Here is a 17764-nt window from a genome sequence, read left to right on the forward strand (position 1 = left end):
GAGTGTTACACCTCTCATTTTCGTAGTGGTAGAACTTATGATTTCCTAGTTGGGTAGGCCTTGGGAATTGAGACCTGAGCCCGAGTTTTGGAGATAGAAAGTGTCCTACCCCATATGCAATGGTATCAACAGGTATTCCTGGTGATTTACAGGATTAGAAGTTGAACGAATCGAATCAACGCGATCTGAACTGAATTGGAAAAGTCTACAGACACTGGTCACGATCGACGGGTCGTCAAACCTATCGACGGGCCGTCGTTGTGCGGCGTCGACAGGGTTCCGCAGCCCTGCATTCTGCAGGCGTAGGTCGACGAGCATGTCAATGGACCGTCGACACGATGACGGGTTGTCGACCCGCTCGTCGAACCGGACCACTGAAGCAGTTAATTCTCCAAGTATAAATATGCGGGTCACAACTTCATTTCATATTTTCCTCCTTCCAAAAATTATAAAAACCCTAATACATTATCTCCCAATATTTTCCATCATATTAGTGAAGATTTGACAAGACCCGGACCCCGTAAACCCGAGAGGGTGAAGAAGAAAGATTGCTTCTAGGGTTTCTTCAAGTTGTGGAGCTTAGGGAATTAAAGTGAAGTGATTCTTGGGATTCTTGACCCCTCAAGGTATGTAAATGATTTCTACCTTTGTATTTAAGTTGAGTATCAAGAGTTTTAGGGATTCTAAGTTAAGAGGGGGTAGTTATGAAAGTGGTAAGTGACGAAAGACAAAATAGTAACTTAGGGTTATTTTAAGAGATAATTGGGAATGGATTGGAATATATTTTGATATATAAGTGTTGTTATTTGTCACGACCCGGCTCGGGGCCGCGACGAGCACCCGGTGCTAGCCCACCCGAGCACCCTCTTAGCTTACTCTTATACTTCATCTAGGTAAACCACATAATTATACATGCGTTTCCATTCATTCGTCAACTAGTCCCATATGGACGACCGCACACTTATATCATCATAAGCATTTATGCCACATCAATATCCATGGGCCAACGTGGCCGACAAAATGATATACAAAACATGGGCCGACATGGCCGAACATCTCTACCCACATACACATGACTACGAGCCTCTAAGAGTATGACATATCGTATAAGCGGGACATGACCCCGCTATGCCCATAATTATATACACAAAAGAGTAAGTACCCAAAAGCTACGGCTCCGAAAGAAATGGAGCTCTACTATGCAATCTCTGAATAAGCATCTATGGATCAAGTCAGTCTCCCAGTGCACCTGCGGGCATGACGCAGCGTCCACAAACAAAAGGACGTCAGTACGAAGAATGTACTGAGTATGTAAAGCATGATCAACATCAATATAGAAGCATAATAGATAGCATAGGAGGGGAGACAGTAATATCATCATCATCATGTCGCTTACTTGCATACATCGTCGTTCGTATCCCATAATAATACTCGTACCATACTTGTGCTCATATTCGTATACATGTCCTTATTCGTATTCTTATACATAGTCTTATCACATTCATATTCATTTCATATACATAGCCATACCCTTATATACATACATAGCGTACCCGACCATAAGGTTCAGTGTTTCATACATACTTGGCCAACCAAGGCTCAATGTTATTTCCACCTAGCCCTACCAAGGCTTCAGGGTTATCCGTACCATCTGCAGATGTGTGCGCGCGTTACGTAATCGTATACATACTTTATACATAGTCATATACATATAGTCTTACCCGACATCATAAGCTCGGGGTTCATTATAGCCCTTCATAGGCACATATAAGTATAATAGCCCGTAGGCACCTTTTTCATCATTTTTGATATCATTATCATTACTATTCTCATCGTTATCATTACATCTACATTATGGACTTACTCGTCATACGAGGAACATAGTATAATCATAGTACATATCAAGGGTCGTGAGCTTATGAGCTCAGAATGTCAACAATGTGAAGGCAACACACTCATATAGAGGAATTTTAGGAATTTAGCCAAGAACCATGCCTTATGAAAGAAGGGTTAGCCTTACATACCTTTTCGTCGAATTATTCTACACTTGTACGTACTCTTTCGATGCTCACGTTTCTACCTTCATTAAGGTCATACTATCATTAGAATTGATGTCTAGCATACATGACTAAAGCTAGAGAAAATCGGACAGCATCTCCTTTATTTGTATGACATTCCTCCATAGCATAATTCAACTCCCAAACGTCAATAACATATTCACAATATCATGACAATTGCCATTAATCATTCACATTATCCACATTCTTAATTTACTTCCATTTATCCACATTCATGGTCACAATATCCAACTTTTTCCATTCACATACAATGTCCATTTCGTGGTCTTAACATCATTCATAACACATTTACATCACAATACAACAATAATCATGATTCAATTCGAACTACTCCTCAAAAACGTCACTATTCATCATTCATAACCCATTGTGCTATACTCTTCTAATGACCAAGCATTTTAACTCTCAAATACCTTAAACAACATATGAATATCATGAATCTTACCTTTGATGTTGTAGGAACAAGCTTTAATTGATAATACTCCACTTTGAACAAAACCCTAGTTTTCCTCCATTTGGATTTCTTGACTTTAGATGACCCTTGATGGGTTTCTACCTTAGATTTACTTGTTTAATGCTGTTGATGGATTAATACCCTTGAAAACTTGTGTAAAAGTTGTAGAGAGATGTTTTAGAGAGAGGAAGAAAATGTTGAAATGAATTGGTGAACTTGGTCCCTTATTTAATGAATCATAACTGAACTGTCGGGTTCCATTATACGGTCTATTATACGGTCCGTATAATGGTTATACGGTCCGTATAATAGACCATGAAATGGACCTGCCCTGCACCCCTTCACTGTGACCATTTTACGATCCGTAAAACGGTTTTACGGTCCGTATAACTGACCGTAAAACGGTTTTACGGTCCGTATAACTGACCGTAAAACGTCACCAGTGAGCAACCTTCACTGTGAGCATTTGACGGTCCATTATACGGTCCGTAAAACATTATACGGTCCGTATAATGGGCCGTATAACCTACCAGTCACTGAACTTAGTTTCGCCACTTCGTTTGATCTCCGATCCTTATGGAACCTTCTTAACACTTGCTCAACACTTCAATACCAATCTAAGGGACATTATAACTCTTCTCTAAGACATCATCAAGTCCTTTCTAATTCGTTGCTCGTAATTCCTTTCCGATACTCATCAAATGCTCTTGCCTTCTCTTGGCAATCCTCTTTCCTCATCTCTAACATCTTTAAAATCTCAACTAGGGTCATCAAATGTCATTCTCACCAGTTCGTTCACTTGCGTACCAACGGAAAAATTCCGAGGTGTAACATTATTGTTGTTATGGTTGGTATTAAAGTGAATAAGAAGTTCAAGAGTTGTTAAGCTTATGAGAGAAATGTTGTTCATGATTCGTTAAGCTCTCTATGCATCTAAAGGAGGTTAGCAAGTGAAGTACCTAGTCTAATGAAGGTCTATGTTGTCTTAATTGTAGACTTACAAGTCGAGAAGTAGGAGTTGGACGATTTGATGTACTTCAAGGTATGTTAAGGCTATCCTTACCTTCTTTTTAGCATGATCCTATGATGTGATCCAACAAGCGAGTAAGCGAAATTTCATATTACTCTACTCTTAGAAGTATAGGAGTATTTCAGTCCTTTATGTTCATGTACCCCCTTTATGATTATTCCTTCTGTTCATGGGTCCAGTTTTATGTATACAGTTATTCATGCATTACATTCATTTTTATATATATATATATATATATATATATGTTGACCCGTGACCAGAAGGCGTTATATACGCAAGTATTATATGTATATGGGGTATGGAAAGGAGCAGACGTTATATACGCATTACCACCTGATCAACTGGTGCACTATTATGATGATATGAGAATGAGGCTGCAAGTATCGCAGAAATGTACATGATGATGGCCGCAGAGAGGCTGATATGATATGAGAAAACAGATAGTCGTTATATACGCGAATATATCAGGCGTTATATACACACCTATATACAGATGTATGAACTTCATTGATAGGCACAAGCATGCATATTATGCGCCCACAGAGGCATTGTTAGATATGCAGATACTAGTTCATACAAGTACATGCAGATACTAGTTCATACAAGTACATGCAGTCAGTCAATTCAGCTTATGAGTTCAGATCTTATCCATGATTCCCATGTGTATATATATATATGATGTTGCTCTTATGCTTTTCATGCTCAGTACATTATCCGTACTGACTCCCCGTTGCTTGGGGGGCTGCGTTCATGCCCGCAGGTATAGGGAGACAGACAGGTGGTCCAGCTCAGTAGGACCTCTAGATTTAGCAGTGGTCATTACGCTCCATTCGATCCGGAGCTACAGTCAGTTTTGGTATGCCCCTTTTGAGATGTGTATGCATATGGGTATGACGAGGCCCTGTCCCATCCTTTCTATAACTTTTATTCCAGTAGAGGTCTGTAGACAGTTGTATGTATTAGTCAGACAGTGTAGCCTTGTCGGCCTCTATTCTTTTGTGTACAGTATATGTGGCAGCCTAGCTGGCTCGCACTGTTCTTCTGCGTGATTGTGTATATACGTATGCAGCTTGTACAGAGTTCTGAGGTTTATGATATTAGTTGTGCCATTTATGGGCCTTTGATGTTCAGTATATTTCAGATACGAGTATAGGGGTGTTTGGTCGCTAGAGGTCAGACCCCCGTCACGGCTCATCGATTGGGTCGTGACAGAAGTGGTATGAGAGAAGTTCCGTCCTAGGGTTGTCTACATACCGTGTCTAGTAGAGTCTTGTTTATGGGCGTGTTGTGCAACACACTTATAAACAGGAGGCTACAGGACATTTAGGATGATGTCATTCTTTCCCTCCTAGATTGTACGATAGGGCCATGTGTTAGGCGTTCGCTTTCTGATAAATTGTTATGATTTCAGCGATGCCTCCCAAGAAATCTACAGCTGCCCAGAAGGGCAAAAAAGCCACCGGTGAGGCCACTAGCCGTACTCGATAGGCGACTAGAGCCCAGGATGCGATTCAGAGTGAGGGGCCGTCTGAGACATCGTGTACACCGCCTCCAGCCCCTGCCCCAGTTTCTCAGACGGATGCACCGGGCCAGGATGTGCGGGATGACGTACAGTTGTTGACCAGATTAGTAGCCGCCCAGTCTCAGCGGCAGGGAGTCGGTGTTGACCAGGCAGATGGGACTGGTAGTTCGAGGGTTAATACCTTCCTTGGGTTAGGTCCTCCAGAGTTTTCCATCCTAAAGAAGAATGTGGACCCTCAGGGTTTCATTGATGGTATGTAGAGGACTTTGAGGGTTATGCATGCGGATGAGGTCGAGTCCTTAGAGTTGGCTTCGTATCGGCTGCGTGATATTACAGTACAGTGGTATCAGACTCTGGAGTTATCTAAGGGAGAGAATGCCCCTCCAGCTGTGTGGCGAGAGTTCGCAGATGCTTTTATCCGCCATTATTTGCTTCCTGAGGTCAGGAGAGCCTGAGCAGATAGATTCGTACGTATTGAGCAGGGCAGTATGAGTGTCCAAGAGTATTGCGTGTATTTTGATTCTATGGCCAGGTATGCTCCAGCCATGGTGGCTGAGGTGGAGGATAAAGTTCATCGTTTTGTGGCTGGTCTAGGGCCACATTTTCTTGATGATTGTACGACTGCTGCATTGCAGCCAGGCATGGATATCTCCCGTATACAGGCATATGCGTAGAATTTGGAGAATCGCAAGCGCCAGAGGAGGACAGATCATAATTGCGACCGGGGCCATGGTAAGAGGTCCAGATCTTTTGATAGTGGGGGTGAGTTTAGAGGAGGACAGAGACAGCCGCATCCCCGATATCCTTTTCATTCAGCAGGGAGTGCATCTCCGCGGTTTCCAAGTCCGAGATTTGACCGGTCTCCTTATTTCGGAGCAGGCTAGAATTCTAGAGCATCAGGCTCTCAATACAAACTAGAGTCAGGCCAGATGAGACCCCCTTTGTCGCGATGTGCCCAGTGTAGCAAGTTGTTATACCCCATTTTAACCGAGTTAAATTAGAGTACAACATATTGGTGATTCCTAAATTTCTTTGTTTTAAGGAGTCGCCACCTAATTGATTTAAGGTGAATTAGGGAACCTAATTATTAACTAAGGTAAATCTAACTAAACCTCCGTTAATAGTCTGCTTAATTAGTGTGATTCTAGGTAAGGGTTCTATATTATCCTAAAGGGAAGGGGTCAGGAATCCTTTAGAATCCGTTAACTACGGTTATCCAGCCAAACTTAGGTTAATTAATTAATGCTAAATAAGGTGCTTTGAATTTTAAGAAAAGGGCTAAGAAAGGTTGTTAAGGTTTTAAGGAAAATAAAAGAATGTTGCTTAAAATAAGATTTAGAGACAATATAATAATTTGCATAAAAGAAGACTTTAAATAATTTTAACGTAAGAACTGAAACCTAGGGAATTAACTATTGGTTTCTCCTTTAAATTTAACTACCCGTTACTACTAACATCATCCCCACTAATCCGCTAGGATTCATCTAATGTTAAGAAAATGAAACAAGGCAAAGCGTTATTCATTCAATACCAAAGCAAAATGCACAACAGAGCATAAAATAGAGGAGGAAAGGAATTAAATGGATCGGCCCATTTCAGGCCAATTGTTGTGCACTGTTGCTGCTGTTATGGGCCTCGACCCAGAATCGTTTTACACAGCTGATGGGGCTGACTCGATAGAATGTTTCATTGGGCTTTGGCCCAGCATCGAATGCGGAAGAAGACGAGTTCCTCGGACTCGCACGCGGTGGTCATGCATAAAAATGAAAGGAAAAAGATTAGTATGTAATCCATAAATATGGCTAAACATATAAGATACAGACTCAAAACAGATCGGTAAGTTAAATATATATACTGTGTATATTTAAGTATATATACACAATTCGGCCAACACACATTTATGACACATGAACAGGGCAACACTCAATATAAACTGAATCAAATAGCGTAATATTTATTGGATTATTCCTATCACACACGATAACTATCATTCGATAGACACAGAACATGCTACAGAGATCTACTTCCTAACAGATTAATGCTTCAAACAAATAACAGATTAATAGTTCAAGCTGCTCTGAACTACATTACTATACTTGAATCATAGACATAATGGGATAAAGACTAGCAGCTAAATATACATGAAACTAACACTTCAAACTACCTTAAAACATTAACACGAAACATGGAGGCAAATCATCTAAGCAGCTAACATGAGATCATACTGTTGAATACTACCCACTATATTAAGCGAGAAATCGAAACAAACGAGCAAGAATTAAAACACATATAAGAAAACAATAAAAATTAAAAGGAGATAAAGATTACCAACTAAACAATACAATACGGCTGGACCCGAAACAATGCAAAAACGCTAATGCGCCTAAACATGCTTGCAACCATTAACGAACATAACTAAATAAGAACGAGAACCAACACACATAAGCAGATTTTTAACTAGTAATTAAAAGCTACCACAATACCATCCTAGAACACAGCTAAGCGGGGAAACAACTATAAATTCAAGATAACTAAAAAAAGAGAAGCTTCACTGACCTTCTTCGGGTGCAGCGAAGTGGGTGCGGAGGGTTTCCAATCTACTCGAACACTATCAAATCCAAGCTTGCGATGTTCGGATTCAAAGCAGTACCAAAGCAAACGAAAACAACAATTGATTTGGGTATTCTTGACCCGATATGCAGAAGTAAAGCCGATGTACTAATATTGCTTAGGGGAATTTGGCCGCTCGGAAAAAACCTTCTTTTTCAGAACTTTAATTTTCAGGGGGATTTTTGCAACTTCCAAAACCTCTTCTCAAATGACTGGGAAACGATTATTTATAGGGGATTGTTAGGGTTTTCGTTTGAGAGGAGCGGGGGTAGAGGGAAGTGGAGATGGCGGAAGCGTGGGGAACAGGGCGAAGTGGGGGATAGAGGGAAGTGGAAGGAAAGAGGGGACAAGAGAAGATGGGGGAGATGAGGGGAGAAGAGAGAGACGAAGGAGAGAAGGGAGAGAGAGAGAGAGAGAATAGGGGGGGAGTGGGCGGCGATGATTGAAGGAAAAAGATGAAGGAAACCCTAAACCCTAAAGGTTTTCCTTTGTTAAATTAAAAACGGGTCGGGTCGGGTAGGTTAGTGGATATGGGCTGGGTATAGTTTAAATAATGGACTGGGCGGATGAAAATCGGTGTGGGCTGAGTTGAACTGTTTCGGGCTGATCCGAAAACATTTGTGGTGAATTGGGCTTGTATTTGGACTAATAATTTGGTTGATGAAAGAAACAATTTGGGTTTCTAATTTCAAATAAAAAAACTATTTTAATTAATTATATACTAAGTGTGCTAAAATATTACCTAATATAAAATATGCAATTATTAGCGCTCAGGTAATAAAATTATATGACGTTGTAATAGCCGTGCAATAATATTTTGAAAATAAATAAACGCTATCATTTAATTATGCGAAATAAATGCGATGCGTATGCATAAGGTGGTAAAAATGCTGAAACGCAAATTATGATAATACTGGTAATAATAATTGTTATATCCCGTATTTCTGCATATTCGGAAAATTCGAAATAATTTTGACTTGTAAGAAATAAGGCCATATTTTGATTTTATTATATATATATGCATTGTTCATGAAATGTTGATGTGGAAATATGGAGGAAGGCCAAGGGCAAAATTGGGAATTTTAGAAATTAGTTTCGGGAATTACAAAATATTAACCCAACTAAATGGGCTTGGAAAATCAAAAAAAAAAAAAAAGGAGGCCCAACATTATTGTGGTGGCCGGCCATGACAAGGAAAAGAGGCCCAAGCCCAAGTAAAAATTTAAACCATGTATTAAAAGGAGAAAGAGGCCACAACTCCTCATTCTTTCAAGAAGTTTCAAGAACAACTTGAGAGCACCAAATAGAAGGGCCATTCGGCCAACACAAAGAGAGAAAAAAATATTTTAGCCATCAATCTTGAGTCCAAAAATTATAATTTTCTAATATCTCTACTAAGCTCAAGACCCTCTTCAACGAGATATAAATTTTGAGGCAAGAAAGTACTTTTTTTAGCAAGTGGGAAAATTGGAAAAAGGTAAGAATTCTATCCTTTTCTTGTTGTGGAAGATTTATATATGATATAGTGAGTAGAATTGAATGAGAATCATGGAGTGGTTGTGTGTTGAGTGAGCCGTGTGGGTGTGTGTAAGTATATGTGGCCGTGTGATGTCGTTATGGTGAGGAGAAGATGGATTAATTTTATTTAGCTTGTTAATTGTGTTGTTGTGACCTTGTGATGTAAATGGAAGAATAATGGTTCAAGATTGACATGAAAATTAGTTGTAAGTTGCTGTAGGAAAATTGTGTGATTTTATTATGGTCTTATGTAATTATGGGAATGGAATTGCTAAAGTATGAATGGTTATTGTTGTTGATGAAATTGGAGGATAAAAATGTGTTGTGAATGTTCGTGTCGAAGATTGGAGGTTTCGGGTGAAGTATGGTTTTTGGTGGGATTGTTGAATATTTTGTAGAATTGTATGAAATGCTTTTGAATTGTATTTGAATGATCTTGAATTAGTAGTGAATATGTAAGTATCGATATTGGCTTGAAAGGACGTAGTTGAATCGAATATGATACGCTATGTAGAGAAGAAAGTTATTAATTTTAGAATGCGTTTAAATTGATTCTTGATGACTATTATTATGGTTGTTGGTATCGTTGGTGTGGTTGTTAATGAATTTGGCCGAGTTAAATTCTCGGGGATGTTGAATTTACAGGGGAGATGCTGCCGAAATTTCTGTAGACAAGTACTAGTTAGAATTTGGATTTCTAAGTACTTGTAGCTAATGTTTGGTAATTAATAACGCTATTGTAGATCTTGGAGAACCCGATACTTGAGTCGGGATTTGTCTAGCGAGTGATTGGGATTTGTAAGCGAGCGATTGAGGTATGTAAAGCCTACCTTTCTTTCTTTTGGCATGACCTTTTTGGAATGAACAAATAACGTATAAGTATGCTCCTAAAGAAAATCCTATTCTTAGAGCCATTAGGATGGCTAACATCTTTGACCTCCATAAGCTATTCCATATGACTGGATACATGTTTTTGATGTTCAAAGATTCTATTTGTTATGTTCCGAAGGTTGTTCGAAACAAAAACGAGAAGACTAAAGCCTTTGATGAATATTTCGATATGAAAATATAGTCTTAAAGTCCCCATTTGATTTGATCCATGATGTTATCCGCAAGTTTCCTAGTATGAATATGTGATTCATAATGATGTCCGAAAAATATTTGATATGGCTAAAGTTTTGGATACATATATTTTGATACGTACATATGATCTTAAAGGCTCCATTTGATTTGCTCCATAGTAATGGTTGAAAGTTCCCCTAATATGAATGTCACTTGAATTTCCGAAAAGAGCTTCTCAAATGCTTTTAGAAAGTTCTGTACTTCAAAAGTTTGTAACTTTCGTATACTAACTCCGATTGACCCGAAACTGATTTTTGAGCCTTCGGATGTCGTAAATATATTTGTTCATCGAGTTTCGAAATTTATTTATTTATATGCATATAGTTTCCGCACTACTCTGCTCGTACCTACTACTATGATATCGTTCGTCGGATCCCGGGCCGGTTTTGTGATCGTGCGCACTATGTATATTCGGCAGTATGATGTGTTGCGGTTCCCGAGACCTCGCCATGGGGCCGGGTACCGCTTATATATACGACGTTATGATGTGATATGGCATATGATATGTTCTGATGTTTTGATATGATATGATGATATAATATGTTCGGGGATTGTACGGAGATTTGAAACCTTCTGGAGTATGATGTGCTGTGGCGCCAGTGTCGGAGTGGCGACCACGTTCCTGAGCCCTATGCATGATTTTATTTGCATTATTTATGTTTTTAAAACAGGTTTGATATACTGATTCTGTAACCGCTTTCCATACTCCCTATTTCAGTTCTGATTTGGCTTACTGTACTTCATGCTTTACATACTCAGTACATATTTCGTACTAACCCCCTTTCTTCGGGGGATGCGTTTCATGCCCGCAGGTACAGACGTTTGTTCTGGTGACCCGCCAGTGTAGGATACATTCTGCTACTTTGGAGTGTCCCTTTGACTCGGAGCCCATACTTTTGGTAAAGACCTTTCATTGTATATGTCTCTGTATATATGTATGACTATCTGGGGTACGGCGGGGCCCTGTCCCGTCATATGTTTCTGTTATGTTTTGTAGAGGCCTGTAGTCATATATGTGGGTCATGGGTCATGTTTGTTCGTTTCTGTTTATGATCTGTGCCTTAAGCGGTCCCGGTTGCTGTTATGGCCAAAACGGCCCATATGTTTGCATATGTTTGTATACCTGGGCGATGTGTATTCCGCCAGCCTACCGGATTTGATATGATATTTCTGTACGGGCAACCGCTTAAGATGACATTTGTTCTTAGTATCTGTTTGAAATAACGTATGTTAAGTCTGAATAAATCTTTGATATGTCGATCTGGTACGTAAGTCAGTTTGGGTGTCCAAATAGGGCACCAGTCGTGGCCCGCGGAGCTGGGTCGTGACAATAATAATAACAAAATAATAATAATAATAATAATAATAATAATAGTAATAATAATAATGGTAGTAGTGACGGTAGTAAAAGATAATGACAGGATAATGAAATGTCAGTATTAATAAAAGCTAATAATTATAAAAAAAATGCAAATAATTATTTTTTAAAATTGCCAAAATATTGGAAGCAAAAAATAGGTATTTCGGAGGAAAGGTGGGACAAAATTGGGTGTCAACAACTTGTCCCTCTTTTCCCGGTAATGATGAAAGAATTTTCGGGCAAAGACGTTGACTTAGTAGCATATTTTGTCCCGGCTAAAGGAAATTTGATAGGATTATGGCCGAACTACGGTCTCCGAGTTGCCTACATATCTCGGGCTGCACGAGAATCAGGCCGTGTGTAGTTCTGGGATGACTACGACCCCTATGAATAACAAATCCCGATTGGTGCGAATTTTTGCAAAATATTGTCCCAGTGTCGAATTATGATGACACTGGGTATTATGGTAGAACTCGAAAATTCTGCTGGAATGTGAGCGGGATATTTGGAGTTGGAGACGAGTGTTCGAGGTAGATCTTTGACCCTTGTCGGGAAGTCTGCTTTCCTTCCCGACGCATTGCCCCAGTTCGCTGCCGAAGAAATAATTCCACGTTACGCTAAAGCTCCTGCGAAACTTTAAACTAGATAAAAATAATCAGTAAAAATAAATATCGAAATAAAGCGATGTAAAATAAACCCATAAAAACTGCAATGATTAAAATGACAGCCTTTGCTGAGGCTAATGCAAATGAGGTTGTAGGCCGATGATTCATGAGAATGATGCCAATTTGGCGATGATTAATGAGGCCTTAAACCGGAGGGGCTATTTAAACCCGACTGATTTATGAGAAATGAGGTTTTCTAAGCCGGCATAATGCGGTGCATTTGCAGGGCATTTGAAAATAATAAAGCAATGCATGTGCGGTGCGTTTGCGAGCATTCGCAAAGTAATTGAAAATAATAAAGTAATGCAGGTGGGGTGCGATGCATCTGCGAGCATTCGCAGGGTATTAATAAAGCAATGCATGTGTGCGGTGCAATGCGTCTGCGAGCATACGCAGAGCATTTGAAAATAATAAAGCAATGCAGGTGCGGTGCAATGCGTCTGCGAGCATTCGCAGGGAATTAACAAAGCAATGCATGTGTGCGGTGCAATGCGTCTGCGAGCATACACAGAGCATTTGAAAATAATAAAGCAATGCAGGTGCGGTGCGGTGCGTCTACAAGCATTCGCAGGGCATTAATAAAGCAATGCATGTGTGCGGTGCAATGCGTCTGCGAGCGTACGCAGGGCATTTGAAAATAACAAAGCAATGCAGGTGCGGTGCAATGCGTCTGCGAGCGTACACAGAGCATTTGAAAATATTAAAGCAATACAGGTGCGGTGCAATGCGTCTGCGAGCATACGCAGCGCATTTAAAAATAATAAAGCAATGCAGGTGCGGTGCAATGCGTCTGCGAGTATACGCAGAGCATTTGAAAATAATAAAGCAATGCAGGTGCGGTGCAATGCGTCTGCGAGCATACGCAGAACATTTGAAAACAATAAAGCAATGCAGGTGCGGTGCAATGAGTCTGCGAGCATACGCAGAGCATTTGAAAATAATAAAGCAATGTAGGTGCGGTGCAATGCGTCTGCGAGCATACGCAGAGCATTTGAAAATAATAAAGCAATGCAGGTGCGGTGCAATGCGTCTGCGAGCATACGCAGAGCATTTAAAAATAATAAAGCAATGCAGGTGCGGTGTAATGCGTCTGTGAGCATACGCAGAGCATTTGAAAATAATAAAACAATGCAGGTGCGGTGCAATGCGTCTGCGAGCATACGCAGAGCATTTGAAAACAATAAAGCAATGCAGGTGCGGTGCAATGCGTCTGTGAGCATACGCAGAGCATTTGGAAATAATTAAGCAATGCAGGTGTGGTGCAATGCGTCTGCGAGCATACGCAGAGCATTTAAAAATAATAAAGCAATGCAGGTGCGGTGCAATGCGTCTGCGAGCGTTCGCAGGGCATTTGAAAGTAATAATGCAATGCATGTGTGATGCGGGGCATTTGAAAGCAATAGTGCATGTGCAGTGGCTCGTACAAAACATTTGAGACAAAAAGTTGTGCGAATGCGAGATTAGTACGAAATATTTGAGATAAATGTTACGCAAGTGCGAGGTCAGTACAAAATATTTGAGATAAAAGTAGTACTAGTGCGAGATTTAGTACAAAATATTTGAGATAAAAGTAGTACTAGTGCGAGATTAGTACAAAATATTTGAGATAAGAGTAGTGCTAGTGCGAGATTAGTACGAAAATTATTCAAGGTAAAATTAGTGCGAATGCAAGTGCAACATCAGTACGCCTTTGTAAAACTTAATATGTCCAATTTTAAGGAAGACATGTCCCAAATAAATTAATCAATTCCTATTATAAGGCGGACGAACCCAAATAAAATGATTAAGTCCTATTGTAAGGCGGACAAACCTAATAACGTCGCGTCCCATTTTAAGGGGAGGCAAATCCAAATGAATAATGAAATCCTATTATAAGGTGGACAAACCTAAATGAATAATGAAGTCCTATTATAAGGTGGACAAACCTAAATGAATAATGAAGTCCTATTATAAGGTGGACAAATCTAAATGAATAATGAAGTCCTATTATAAGGTGGACAAACCTAAATAATAAAATTAAGTCCTGTTATAAGGTGGACAAACCCAAATAATCAAGTCCTATTTTAAGGTGGACAAACCTAAGATGTTAAATTAAAGGCGAACAAGCCTAAAATGTTCAATTAAAGGCGAACAAGCCTAAAATGTCCAATTAAAGGCGGATGAGCCTAAAAATGTCCTATTAAAGGCGGACTAGCCTAAATGCGGTGCATTTGCGAACGATGATGCTGTGCTTTCGCAGGGCATTTGAAAGTAATAATGCAGTGCAGGTGCGGTGCTTTTGCAGTGCGGGACATTTGAAAGCAGTAGTGCATATGCAGTGCGGGGAATTTAAAGCAATAGTGCATATATGGTGCGGGGAATTTAAAGCAATAGTGCATATGCAGTGCGGGGTTTTTGAAGCAAAGCATTTGAAAGTGATAGGAAATATTTGTGCATCAATACGTTTGAAAAATCATCTCTAAGACTCGAGCATTAATTTTGTTGCAAATCTCGAAAATTATTGATACTCGAGAGGCATAATTGTTATAAGAAAATTCAAACCGTTCAACACGCGATCCTTGCAAGGCTGCAACATTATACATTCCAGCTTCCGCAACTTGGAAATCTGCATCCAAAGAAAATTTGTAAGTTTTTTGGGGGGTTGATTCGCGTTGACTTTGAAGATCTGGCTCTTGGCGCTTCATGCTTCCAACTTCGTGTGGACTTGTAAAATCGGCCCATTTCTAAGTCTTGGCTAACTGGGACTGTGACACACTGCGAAACAAAGCGAGCGTCCTTTCTCCAAAGTCTTCTTTTTGCCTGATGACTCTGTTGGCCATATACTCTTTCATGTTTCTCGATGTCGCTTGCGATGATGCCCTTAAAAATTGTCCCAGTTACTGGCATAGGAGGGTGTCGTTTTGCGATGATGCCCCTTAAAACTGTCCCAGTTTCTGGTATAGGAGGATATTGAGCTTTTGCGGTGATGCCTTTAAAATTTGTCCCAGTTTCTGGTATAGGAGGATGTTGAGCTTTTGCGAATGACGAGACCGAGCCTGACATAGGCTGCCTACGTATCCCACTAAGGGAATCAGGTCAAGCGTAGTTCAAATTACAAGCAGAAATAAAATTGAGATTTTCTAATAATGTGACTGAGGCCTATGTGGGCCGCCTACGTATCCCACCATGGGAATCAGGTCAGGCGTAGTTCATATTTAGAGATGAAAAGAAGTCTCTGAAAGGGTTTGACGATATTGAGTTCAGGTGTGAGGTACCGGTAAAAACGTTTGATGAGAGGTGACTCCTGTTTATGGCTGGATAAAATGGTTAGTGCTCAACTATAAAGTACGATGAATTGTTAAACATAATGCAAACTCCCTTTAGACAATGAGAAGATGCCTTCAGACAATGAAGATGGTGTCTTTGGCTATGATGTCTTAGGGTCATGATACAAGAAATAAGATCCTTAGGCCATGAAAGGGTGTCTTTAGGCCATGAAGATGATGCCCTTAGACAATGACGCCTTTGGATGATGATACACAAAGTAAATTCCTTAGGCCATGAAATGTTGTCTTTAGGCTATGAAAATGATGCCTTTAGACTATTATGCCCTTGGATAGTTAAAATGATAATTATGAGTAAAGAGAGCGTATCTGTTTTGAGAAGGTAGTGCTCAGCCCTAATGTAGAAACATCGAGAGGACGGTGCTCAATCCGTGCTAAATATAGTATAAGGCGGTGCTCAGCCTTATGCAGAAACATCAAGAGGGCGGTGCTCAGCCCATGCAACAGATAGAAGGCGGTGCTCAGCCTTTGCAGAAACTTCAAGAGGGCGGTGCTCAACCCATGCAACAGATAGAAGGCGGTGCTCAGCCTTATGCAGAACATCAAGAGGGTGGTGCTCAGCCCATGAAACATATAGAAGGCGGTGCTCAGCCTTACGCAGAAATATCGAGAGGGCGGTGCTCAGCCCATGCAACATATAGAAGGCGGTGATCAGCCTTATGCAGAAATTTCGAGAGGGGCGGTGCTCAGCCCATGCAACATATAGAAGCCGGTGCTCAGCCTTATGCAGAAATTTCGAGAGGGCGGTGCTCAGCCCATGCAACATATTGAAGGCAGTGCTCAGCCTCATGCAAAAATATCAAGAGGGCGGTGCTCAGCCCATGCAACATATAGAAAGGCGGTGCTCAGCCTTTTGCAGAAATTCCAAAGGAGCGGTGCACAGCCCATGTCATTTGCAACATTTCTGATGATATAGAATGTTCACGAGGTTGTACCATAATACAGGATATGCGAAGTAACAAGGGGCGAACCAAGGAGAGATACGCCGGGTTTAATGGCTAAATCATAGCAAAGGAGGAGACTAAGTTGAGATGAAGAGAGGGCAAAAATACAGAGGGTGGAGGCTGTAGGAAAATGTTTAGGTTTTGGGTAAGTGGGGTAGTTTGGCTAACCGGAGGTTGAGGAATATAAGTAGTGGTGAAAGGTAGCGGATTGTCTTGTTGGAAGTTAACTTGTTGGGGGTTGTTTGATTGAGGGTCATTTTATTGCGGGATGGTCTGTTGTATGTTGGTTTGTTGCGGGGTGGTTTGTTACGGGATGGTTTGTTGTGAGCGGATTTGGTAATGCAAAGGAGAGGGTTTGAGGGAAAAGGCTGGGGGCGAGCGGATCAACAGGTGAAAAAGACGGTGGGATTGTTGCGCTCGTTCTTTGTTCGTGGGGAGGAGTGTTGAGGGTAAGGGATAGGTTGGTGAGATTTCGCAGTCGCTCAATCTCACTTTGCATATTGGATATTTGCTGCATCAGTTGGGCAATGAGTTCGTCATTCTCTCCTCCGGAAGCCTCGGGTTTGTCTTTTGGAACGGTGACAAGTCCCAAGCCAGTTTGTTCGGATGCCCCTGAATCATTCATATCATTGGACGCGTGTGCCTTTGGTCTTGTGAAGTACGGGTGGTCTGCCAGCTCGCAGTCAACACGAATCAACCTTTGGGGGGAATAATAAAAAATAAAAGAAAACCTCAAAATGAAGAAAACTGCATTAGTATTGTGCGAATGATTACTTGCTTTAAATAAAATAATGCGAATATTTGCCAAATAATGTTGAAAGAAACACACATTGCATAGCACGCAAATCATATAATAAAAAAGGAATATAGCAATCATAGCGCAACCTATTATGCACGAGACCTCTTTTGTGCCAGAGGTAAGCCTAACGCTAAATATTCAGGATTATGATAGAGTGATCCAAGCTATTTAACTGAGACACTTGAGTTTGGAAATAAAAGGCCAAGTTTCATAAAAATAACAAAAGTGAGTACATTGACGAGACAATAAACCAAAATACATAAAAGGCGACAACCAAAATATGGAGAAATCTTAAAACTAACCTACTTTTCATTGTATTATTTGTTTGCTCGCTTATTT

Source organism: Lycium barbarum, chromosome 6 (assembly GCF_019175385.1).
Source record: "Lycium barbarum isolate Lr01 chromosome 6, ASM1917538v2, whole genome shotgun sequence".
Classification (NCBI taxonomy): Eukaryota; Viridiplantae; Streptophyta; class Magnoliopsida; order Solanales; family Solanaceae; genus Lycium; species Lycium barbarum.